Raw genomic sequence first — 11,467 nt, forward strand, 5'->3', positions numbered from 1 at the left:
CCACAGGTCAAAGCAGGGGATTGGCCTTCTATAGCTGTTGCTTCATATGCGTGCGGTTTCAATTATCCCCGTTCCCAATGTGCCTATGATGCAGCACCAGGAGGATCCCTAGCTAGTGTGTATCATCTGACGGAGGTGCGAGACGATGCAGATCAACCTGAAGAAGTATGTACAAAAGTCTTCGTTCCGAGAAAAGACCCCAGGATTCCATCCGTTTGTTGGGTTTGGAAAAGTTCCAATTTCCAGGAACGGGAATCCTATGATATGTTAGGAATCACTTATGAGAGTCATCCGCACCTACAACGTATCTTAATGCCTGGGAGCCGGCTGGGATGGCCTTTACGTAAGGATTATGTCGTACCCGACTTTTATGAGCTACAGGATGCTTATCGAATTGGGACGGAGGCAAAATTGAAAGCCATCCTCCCACTAGCCAATTCTGTATCATTCTATTTAATCTTGTGCGGCAGGTGAGGCTGGTCTACCTTATTTGAGACACTTGTTTCTCGTACGATCAATCGCATCCACGTATCTGCATCGAAATCCGCACCTACATATGCACGTTCAAGCGTATGTAGGTGTGGGTATAGATACATACCCCGACCAGTAGACCAATAAGCAATCCATATTTTTTTTTTGGATTCTCCTATTTCCAAGTGCGGTTTTCGCCCGCAGCCATCAGATCAAATTATTTCCCATCGGTATGCCAGGAACCAGACTTGAACTGGTGACACGAGGATTTTCAGTCCTCTGCTCTACCTACTGAGCTATCCCGGCCAGTGATTCCGCGATAATCCCAAACAAATATCCCAGCGTGGATTGATTCTTTCCCTTACCTATCCGTCCAATCGAAGTAACTATCCTCACGAATCCATTTTTTTTTTTATACCTTGCAGGCGAACCATTCAGACAATCCATTGGATTTGCCGAATGGTTCAGTCGCAAACCACTCAAAAATATTCTCGAGCTGGGGACGAGACATCAATCCGATTCGATTGAGCTATGAATCGGGAGCATGGATCCCCTCTCGTTTAGGTGGAGGAAATCAATACGTATTCGGGAGATGTATCTCGATACCCTTCGTCCGCTTGATGGGTCGAAGAATCCCATCCACCAGAATAGACGGGGAGGGATTTCTCTGTTTCATGGGGTAGATGCTTCCCACAACTCCTACGCAATTTGGATAATATGTTTCATCCCGTTCTACTGGGGATGTAGGGACTCGAACCCTCACGGTCCTACAAAGACCAACGGATTTTCTTTCTACCACAATTTGCATTGCTGTTTCCATCAACGGCGTAGAGTTGGACTCCATCTCTATCCGCGAAGGTCTGTTACTAATGGTTATTCATCGAACCATATTCATCCGAATACGGAGTATACATACACAAAGAGGAAATCAGGAGAAGATGGGATTCGGGGATAATCGAGTAGATCCCACCAATACCCGAGATTCTCGAGATTTTGATACAATCCTCGGTGCGGATGTTGAGTATGCACTGGGAGAGGATCCTCGCCGCTTATAGGATCATTCTAGATTGAATCATCCATGGAAAGAGAACATCTATCCGCTTAATGAATAATAGAAATTAATAGATCGTTCGTCGGAATAGCTTCCGTCGAGTCTCTGCACCTATCTCATCATCCGAATCCTGCTTCTGAAATGAGATTTGGCTCAGGATCGCCTACTAAATAATCCTAGGTTTCCCTGAATTTGAAAGCTATCACTCGGTGTGTTTCCATACCTAGGCTCAATCCAATCGAGTCCGCAGCGTCTACCATTCCGCCATACCCCCCCCCCCCTTGAGTCCCAAACCGAAGCAATGGATCTGCAATTGCATCAAATCCTTTTGCATGCCATCCGAGTTTGCATGTTCCATGCCATTTGTTCCAGAGATATTTCACGAGTCTCTTGATTCCGGTCAAGCGGAAATTATATACCCCGTCCCGATTCCCGAATTCTCAACCTCTTCCCTTTTCTGTTTCTATTCCCAATTTCCTCCAGAAAGGGACTCCACCGATCCCAGAGAATATATATCTGCGAGACCATACCCTGCTTCTCCGTATTCGCGTACCCATAAGAATTATACACGGGTGGGGTAATTAAATCAATACGATACGGTAGGAGATGGAATTATCGACTCATCTAACCCATCTCTGTGGTTGAATAACCCTTGCGGCTGACTGCGCCGTGGGCGCAACCACCATTGTCGCTTTAGGAGGGTTCTATTCCATCCCATGGGGTTCAAAAGAACCAGGAAAGCTTGGTTTGGATTCGGAAGTACCACATTCACAAGGCAGAGGTTATCGGTTCGATTCCGGCAGAATATTGCCCAGTATCAGTCGATGCACCAATACCGTGTCTCCCTTCGGCTTTGTCCCCCGCGTCGAAGCCTCCATTTCCAATAGAGTCGATGGGAATTCGAGTATTTGTTCGTCTACATTCATATGTTATGATTATTACAAATACCAAATGTTCAACAAAATTGGGTGACACTTATAAATAGTACCAGTACTTCGATTACGGAGAGGTCCATTCCGGGTCTTACCATGCTTACAAAGAAGGAGTTTTTATGTCTCGTTATCGAGGACCCCGTCTGAAAATAATACGTCGTCTCAAGGATCTACCCGGGCTTACAAATAAAACATCAAATCCGAGAGAAGCACGAATTGCTATTGATTAATCTGCTTCGAGAAAGGTATCTCAATTTTGCGTGCGTCTGGAAGCCAAACAGAGATTACGTTTCAATTATGGATCAACGGAACGACAATTGCCTAGATACGTTCGTATTGCTAGAAGAGCCAAGGGTTCAACAGGTCAAGTACCATTACAGCTACTCGAAATGCGTCCAGATAATATTGTTTCTCGTCCAGGTATGGCTCCTACTATTCCTGCAGCTAGGCAATTAGTTAATCATAGACACCTTCTAGTGAACGATCGTATAGTCGATATACCGAGTTACCGTCGCAAACCAAAAGATACTATTATTGTGAGAAATCGACCGGGTTCTCGCAATGGACCAAATAGAGAGATGGAATTTTCTCGGGGAGACAAAATACCTGATCATTCAACTTTTTCCTCGTCGGGAGACAGTAGACCCACAGGATTAGTGAATGGAATCGCAAATCGGGAGTCCACTGGGTTGGATATAAATGAATTGCTCGTCGTTGAGTATTACTCCCGCAAAGCCTAACCCCAAGTAATTATCTAATAGTCTGGGATTCCTCATTCTGAAATTCGGATACCCCCCCCCCCGGGGGGGGGGATTCTTGGAATTATTATTTGAAATCGGGAGTACTAACTGGAAGCATTCAAAGGATTAGCAATTCTTTGGGGTGCCGGAACAGAGTCAATGACGGAATGCAAAGGGGAAAGGGGGGATTCGAACCCCCGGTAAACAAGAGTCTACATAGCATTTCCAATGCTACACCTTAAACCACTCAGTCACCTTTCCTGCAACTTTGTACTATTTACACATCTTACCAATCTAAGAAACCGGATAGCAACTCAATCCTCGATGATAGACGGGAAAAAGTGATTCCTGGAAGTGAGTGCAAGCCTCATCAGTTATTAAGAAATGAGATTAATTCCCGGAATTGAGGTAGGGGAGGTGACCCCATCCCTGGGATAGATTTTTAGTTGTTCCGAGTCGATTTCATAATGAGAGATTTTCAATTAGGTGATGCAGATCCCATCAAAAGCAATCACTCCATTAGTAATTATTCATGGATGCTGCGAGACTATATACCCCCATTCACACACGACTCTCATTCGGTGCGGAATTAGTTACTCCACCCTCCCAGTCGATTGAGGGGGAGGGACATAGATACCAGACGGATGCACCTCTTCCCCTTGTATTGCAAAAGAGATCTGTTCTTCCGGCATCCTGATTAACTCAATAATAAGTGGAACGAAGAGGAATTCCAATTACGCCTAGATCCCAGAGAAATGACAATTCTATTGATAGAACTCCCACGATTCTGGCGGATATCTTGTTACAAATCATACCGACTACTGATAGGGAGAAGAGAGCTTTTACTTATTATAGAGATGGTGCGATTTGGGGAGGGAAAATCGATTAACCTTAATTCCTAATTAATTGGGGGATTCAAATTCCGATAGACCCGCGTTTGGTGAAGGTATGTTTCGAACGGGAAACAAGTCCTTCTGTCGTGTATCCTCGATTGATGCAGCCTCAAATGCTCCAGTTTCGATCTCCGGCGAATCGTAGTAGTAAGCAAAAGGTGAAACCTACGGACCGACCTATTTGTAGGACTCCGTGGGTAGGCATAGGGGAGAGGCACTACGTGGAGGAATCGACAACGCAAAAGCTTCGTTACGGTTGGGTTCAGCCGCGCGTCGTGTTTCTATGACGAATACCAATAATGATTGGGACAACGAACATCCATCCCGTTCGTATTTTGGATACCCCTAGAATCATCGGAGATTGTCGAAGTAGCTGATCCCCATGAAACTCGAAGCGTTGGGAACAGAGAAATTGTCATTAGTCTCTTGGTGTCGACGTGTCGGAGTGGCACAACCATGTTAACAAGAGATTTTTGGCAGAAGGGATGGCTAGTCCAGTAGTTTCACAGACACTAGCCCCCGTTCATCCATAGGTTTAGAGTAGGAATTGCTAGACTATTCCAAATACTAGTCTCTCTCCATGCATCATGCAGGAGGAGCCGTATGAGGTGAGAATCTCAAGTACGGTTTTGAAGCGGAGCTCATTCACGCTGAGTGAGCGACCCTGACGAATGTCGGCCCAATCCGAAGGAGAATATGCAGAAGCTTCATAAAATTACTACAAAGCTATGCGTTTGGAGATTGATCCTCATGATCGGAGTTACATACCCCATAATATAGGTTTGATTCATACTAGCAATGGAGAACATGCAAAGGCTTTGGAATACTATTTTCAAGCATTGGAACGGAATCCTTTTCCACCACAGGCTCTTAATAATATGGCTGTGATCCGTCATTACGTGCGATTACCCATACTATAGGATCCCTTGATTCGAAACCACTCGATGTAGGAGGCTTTCCACAAGCATACTCCCATAAGGAGTTCTCCTGAGCTGTGGAATTTGGTGTCCCCCGTAGTAACTCAGGTCCGGGGGAAGAACGGAAGCCTGTGAATCCCATGGATAATCGGGTGAATTGAGGGAGAAAGCACCGCAAAGATTCGTCATCGAAAATCTGGGTCGATACGATGAGATTTGCTCACTCGGGGGGTTCTACAATCGATTCCTGTAATAGAATCGATTTGGAAAGGAATATCGAGCTATGGTGTAGTATCAAATCCCAAAGGAAACATTTCAGCGGATCTATTTTTAGAAGTAGGGGAATTAGTTCCGGGGAGATTATTACCCTCCTCCACGAATTAGGAGTATGGAAAAGATTCTATCTCGCATCGATAGGATTGGAAACCATTCCCAGTAACTACTCTTGATTCTTCTCTAGACTAACGGGGGAGGGGGCCAAGTAAATCTCTCTCTTCTCTTGGATCAGATAGAGAATAAGCTACTGAGTAGTCATTCGAGCCGCATGAGGTAGGAAACTCTCAAGTCCGGTTCTGAGGGAGGATATCTCGAAGGGATCTATCCATCCCGACCGGGGGGAGCAGGCCATTCAACAGGGAGACCCGGAGGCTTCGGAATCTTGGTTTGATCAAGCCGCTGAGTGTCGGAAACAAGCAATAGCACTTCCTCCAAGCAATTATATCGAAGCACAAAATTGGTTGAGGATTACGAAACGTTCCAGGTGATGAGAGAGGGGGGTGACGCCGGGGTAGCAGTGATATGGGGACCAGACAATTGAAAGAAATTCCTTTACATTTTCTACCCCCCCCCCCCCCCTGGGATACCAGGAAGGAGAAGACTTCTCCTCCTACCGATTGCCATCTGGTAATATGTAACCCCCCCCCTACTGAAACGTATAAGAATCTCTCTATACAAGGTCCATAAAGCACTAATAAGTTGTGTAATAATAAGATTAAATGCCTGCCTCGGATAACTCTTCTATTACAGCTGTTCCAGTTCCAAACTCAGGGAGAAGAATACCTTACATACGAATTCCATCTCTTAGAAGTTTCGTATCCCCCGCTGGTAGGTCGTTGCTATCCCCTGTCCGAAGAGAGGAGAATCTCGATGACTATTCGTTCACCGGAACCAGAAGTCAAGATTATGGTGGAAAAGGATCCCGTGAGAACTTCTTTCGAAAAATGGGCTCAACCTGGACATTTCTCGAGAACTTTAGCTAAGGGTCCCAGTAGTACCACTTGGATTTGGAATCTACATGCTGATGCTCATGATTCTGATAGTCACACAAATGATTCAGAAGATATATCCCGTAAAACATTCAGCGCCCATTTTGGTCAATTAGCTATTATTCTTATCTGGCTGAGTGGTATGTATTTTCACGGGGCTCGCTTCTCTAATTACGAGGCGTGGCTAAGTGATCCCACTCATGTTAAGCCTAGCGCCCAGGTAGTTTGGCCAATAGTTGGTCAAGAGATACTTAATGGAGATGTAGGTGGGGGATTCCAGGGAATACAGATAACGTCCGGATTTTTTCAAATATGGCGGTCTTCTGGAATAACTAGTGAGTTACAACTCTATTGCACCGCTATCGGTGCCTTAATCTTTGCAGGATTGATGTTCTTCGCTGGTTGGTTCCACTATCACAAGGCTGCTCCAAAATTGGCTTGGTTCCAGGACGTGGAATCCATGTTGAACCACCACCTAGCAGGCCTCTTGGGATTGGGTTCCTTGGCGTGGGCGGGACACCAGGTACACGTCTCGCTACCCATTAACCAACTATTAGACGCGGGAATCGATCCTAAGGAGATACCTCTTCCTCATGAATCCATTTTGAATCGTGACCTTTTGGCTCAGATGTATCCCAGTTTCGCAAAGGGATTAACTCCATTCTTTACCCTCGACTGGTTACAATACTCAGATTTCTTAACCTTCCGTGGGGGATTGAATCCAGCCACAGGGGGATTGTGGTTGACCGATACTGCGCATCACCATCTAGCTATTGCAGTTCTTTTCCTGATAGCTGGTCACATGTATCGAACCAATTGGGGTATCGGGCATAGTACGAAAGAGATTCTGGAAGCTCATAAAGGTCCCTTCACGGGTGAGGGTCACAAGGGTCTTTACGAGATCCTAACTACTTCATGGCATGCTCAATTAGCTATTAATCTTGCTATGTTGGGTTCCCTAACAATTGTAGTGGCCCATCATATGTATGCTATGCCTCCCTATCCATACCTAGCTACTGATTATGCTACGCAGCCATCCCTGTTTACGCATCACATGTGGATTGGTGGTTTCCTAGTGGTAGGCGCGGCGGCACACGCAGCTATTTTTATGGTGAGAGATTATGATCCGACTACTCAATACAACAACCTATTGGATCGTGTCATTCGGCATCGTGATGCAATAATTTCACATCTTAACCGGGTATGCATTTTTCTAGGTTTCCATAGTTTCGGATTGTATATTCATAACGATACTACGAGTGCGTTGGGACGTCCCCAAGATACGTTTTCAGATACTGCTATTTAATTACAACCCATATTTGCTCAGTGGGTCCAAAACATTCATGCTTCTGCTCCTGACTTAACGGCACCTAATGCAACAGCAGGTACCAGTTTGACCTGGGGGGGTGGAGACTTAGTAGCAGTAGGTGGTAAAGTTGCTTTGTCACCAATCCCATTAGGTACTGCCGATTTTTTGGTGCATCACATCCATGCCTTTACGATTCATGTTACTGTATTAATATCACCAAAAGGTGTCCCGTTTGCGAGGAGCTCCCGCCTAATACCCGACAAAGCGAATCTTGGTTTTCGTTTCCCTCGTGATGGCCCCGGTAGAGGAGGTACCTGCCAGGTATCTGCTTGGGATCATGTCTTCTCAGGTTTGTTCTGGATGTATAATTCCATCTCAGTAGTTATATTTCATTTCAGTTGGAAGATGCAATCTGACGTACGGGGTAGTATAAGTGACCAGGGAGTAGTGAGCCATATCACTGGAGGAAACTTCGCGCAGAGTTCAACAACCATTAATGGATGGCTCCGTGATTTCCTATGGGCACAGGCTTCCCAAGTCATTCAATCGTATGGTTCTTCATTATCCGCATATGGTCTTTTATTCTCGGGTGCTCATTTTGTTTGGGCTTTTAGTCTGACGTTCCTGTTCAGTGGCCGTGGATATCGGCAAGAACTCATCGAATCTACTGTTCGGGCCCATAATAAATTGAAAGTTGCTCCTGCTATCCAGCCCAGGGCTCTGAGTATTGTACAGGGACGTGCCGTAGGGGTGGCTCATTACCTTCTGGGTGGAATCGCCACAACATGGGCATTCTTCCTAGCGAGAATCATTGCAGTAGGATAATGGCTAGGAGGATTCGAAAAGCATTACGGCATCAAGATTTCCAAAGTTCAGCCAGGGTCTATCCCAAGACCCAACTACTCGTCGTATCTGGTTCGGTATAGCCACTGCGCATGACTTCGAGAGTCATGACAATATTACCGAGGAACGTCTCTACCAGAAAATATTTGCTTCCCATTCTGGTCAATTAGCTATAATTCTTCTCTGGACTTCTGGGAATCTATTCCATGTAGCTTGGCAGGGTAACTTCGAGGCATGGGTGCAAAACCCATTACAGGTAAGACCAATCGCTCATGCCATTCGGGATCCTCATTTTGGTCAACCAGCCGTCGAGGCTTATACCCGAGGGGGAGCTCCGGGTCCGGTTAATATTGCTTATCCTGGTGTTTATCAGTGGCGGTACACTATCGGTTTACGCGACAATCAAGATCTATATACCGGAGCTATCTCCTTACTAGCTGTTTCCGCCTTGTTCCTGGTAGCGGGTTGGTTGCATCTACAACCCAAATGGAAACCGGGTATTTCTTGGTTCAAAAATGCTGAATCTCGTCTCAATCATCACTTATCAGGACTCTTCGGAATAAGCTCTCTAGCTTGGACAGGCCACCTGATTCACGTCGCTATTCCTGAATCTAGAGGCGAACATGTGAGATGGGGTAATTTACTAACTGCACTACCACACCCCCAAGGTTTGGGACCATTCTTTTCGGGTCAATGGAGTGTTTATGCACAAAGTCCCGACTCCGCTAATCACTCGTTCAATAGTGCTCAGGGAGCAGGAACTGCCATTTCAACCTTTCCGGGGGGATTTCATCCACAAACTCAGAGTTTGTGGTTAACTGATATCGCTCATCATCATCTGGCAATTGCGGTTGTGTTTATCATTGCCGGCCACATGTACAGGACTAACTACGGCATCGGACATAGTATAAAAGAGATTCTGGAAGCTCATATTCCTCCAGGAGGCAGGTTGGGACGTGGACATAGGGGACTCTACGACACAATCAATAACTCCCTACATTTCCAATTAGGACTCGCTTTAGCTGCTTTAGGAGTCATTACTTCCCTAGTGGCACAACATATGTATTCCTTACCCGCTTATGCTTTTATAGCACAGGATTATACGACCAGGCCGCGCTATACACCCATCACCAGTACATCGCTGGTTTTATTATGACAGGGGCGTTCGCCCACGGAGCCATATTCTTTATACGGGATTATGATCCGGAACAAAATAAGGATAACGTGTTGGCAAGGATGTTGGAGCATAAAGAAGCAATAATAGCCCATTTGAGTCGGGCTAGTTTATTCCTAGGGTTCCATACTTTGGGTCTCTATGTCCATAACGACGTCACGTTAGCCTTTGGAACCCCAGAGAAGCAAATTCTTATTGAACCTGTATTTGCTCAACGGATACAATCCGCTCACGGTAAATCTTTGTATGGTTTCGACGTACTTCTCTCCTCGACAGACAGTCCAGCATTCAATGCTGGTCAGAGCTTGTGGCTACCCGGTTGGTTAGACGCCATTAATAATAATAGCAACTCATTATTCCTAACCATTGGACCCGGGGATTTCTTAGTTCATCATGCTATTGCTCCAGGTCCACATACAACTACACCGATTCTAGTGAAGGGTGCATTAGATGCGCGCGGCTCCAAGCTGATGCCGGATAAGAAAGAATTTGGTTATAGTTTTCCTTGCGACGGTCCAGGTAGAGGTGGTACCTGTGACATCTCGGCCTGGGATGCATTTTATCTGGCAGTTTTCCGGATGTCGAATACAATTGGATGGGTCACCTTTTACTGGCACCGGAAGCATATTACCCTGTGGCAGGGAAATGTAGCTCAATTCAATGAATCCTCTACTTACTTGATGGGATGGTTGAGGGATTATCTACGGCTGAATTCTTCACAACTCATTAACGGTTACAATCCTTTCGGTATGAACAGTTTATCCGTCTGGGCATGGATGTTTTCGTTTGGACATCTCGTTCGGGCTACTGGATTCACGTTTCCCATCTCCTGGCGCGGTTATTGGCAAGAACTTATTGAAACTCTGGCTCGGGCTCATGAACGCACACCTTTGGCCAATCTGATTCGCTGGAAAGACAAACCAGTCGCTCTTTCTATCGTTCAAGCACGATTAGTGGGACTAGCCCACTTCTCCGTAGGTTATATATTTACCTATGCAGCTTTCTCAATAGCATCCACATCGGGTAAATTTGGGTAGCTCTGTGTTTCGCCTCAATAAAAGCTAAAAGCATGTATCGCATTGGGCTTACCTTTGGCATTCGAGCCAGTGGTAAGCCCAACTTATCCACGATTAAAATCTGTCTCTGATGGATAGATAGCACGGATGGGTGGCAAATCATAGCACTTCAATTGGACTCTATCCCAAATTCCATCCATTCTATAATAACATTCCAATATCGCCGACTAGGAAATTACGGCAAAGAGGAGTCTCATTGAGAAAGAGAAGAAGAAACAAAAACTGGTGAGGAAATATTATCTCATACGTCAATCCCTGAAACAGAGAATGAGGGGGGGTTTATCAATACAAGAAAAATTAGAGGTTTCTGAGGCGTTCCAATCTCCACCACGTAACAGTGCACCCACCCGTCTTCGTAACCGATGCTCCCTAACCGGACGCCCCAGATCCAATTATCGAGACTTTGGTTCATCCAGACACGTACCACGCGAAATGGCACACGCTTGTTTGCTGCCTGGAGTAATAAAATCGAGTTGGTAGATAAATATTGGTTTTCCCACACGAATTGTTGGAGAATCGATCTCCATAAATTCACAAGATTCCCTCGTGTTCAATGTAATTATTTGAAGACTGTATAATAATTACAGCGAGGGAATCAACCACGCGGGGTAGAGCAGCTTGGTAGCTCGCAAGGCTCATAACCTTGAGGTCACGGGTTCGAATCCCGTCTCCGCAAACGAAAATTAACTTGGTGATAGGGTGATAAAGCAATAGGTGATAGGGGGATAAAGCAATAGTCCACCCTGTTCCCGTATTTTTATTCCAACTATTTGACCACGTACCGGCGGGTATTCAA

The 11,467-nt window shown here is 45.6% G+C and overlaps 2 non-coding genes across 2 annotated transcripts; one reads left to right on the top strand and one right to left on the bottom strand.

The window, feature by feature from the left end:
* Positions 1–704: 704 nt before the first annotated feature.
* On the bottom strand, positions 705–777 carry TRNAF-GAA (transfer RNA phenylalanine (anticodon GAA)). Its single transcript has one exon. It is a non-coding gene; the product is annotated as a tRNA-Phe (tRNA).
* Positions 778–11,273: 10,496 nt separating this feature from the next.
* On the top strand, positions 11,274–11,347 carry TRNAM-CAU (transfer RNA methionine (anticodon CAU)). The gene has a single exon. It is a non-coding gene; the product is annotated as a tRNA-Met (tRNA).
* The last annotated feature ends 120 nt before the right edge of the window (positions 11,348–11,467 follow it).

The sequence above is a fragment of the Dipteris shenzhenensis genome, unplaced genomic scaffold (assembly GCF_047967505.1).
Source record: "Dipteris shenzhenensis isolate YYH24624 ecotype China unplaced genomic scaffold, Dip_SZ_1.0 scaf0118, whole genome shotgun sequence".
Taxonomy (NCBI): domain Eukaryota; kingdom Viridiplantae; phylum Streptophyta; class Polypodiopsida; order Gleicheniales; family Dipteridaceae; genus Dipteris; species Dipteris shenzhenensis.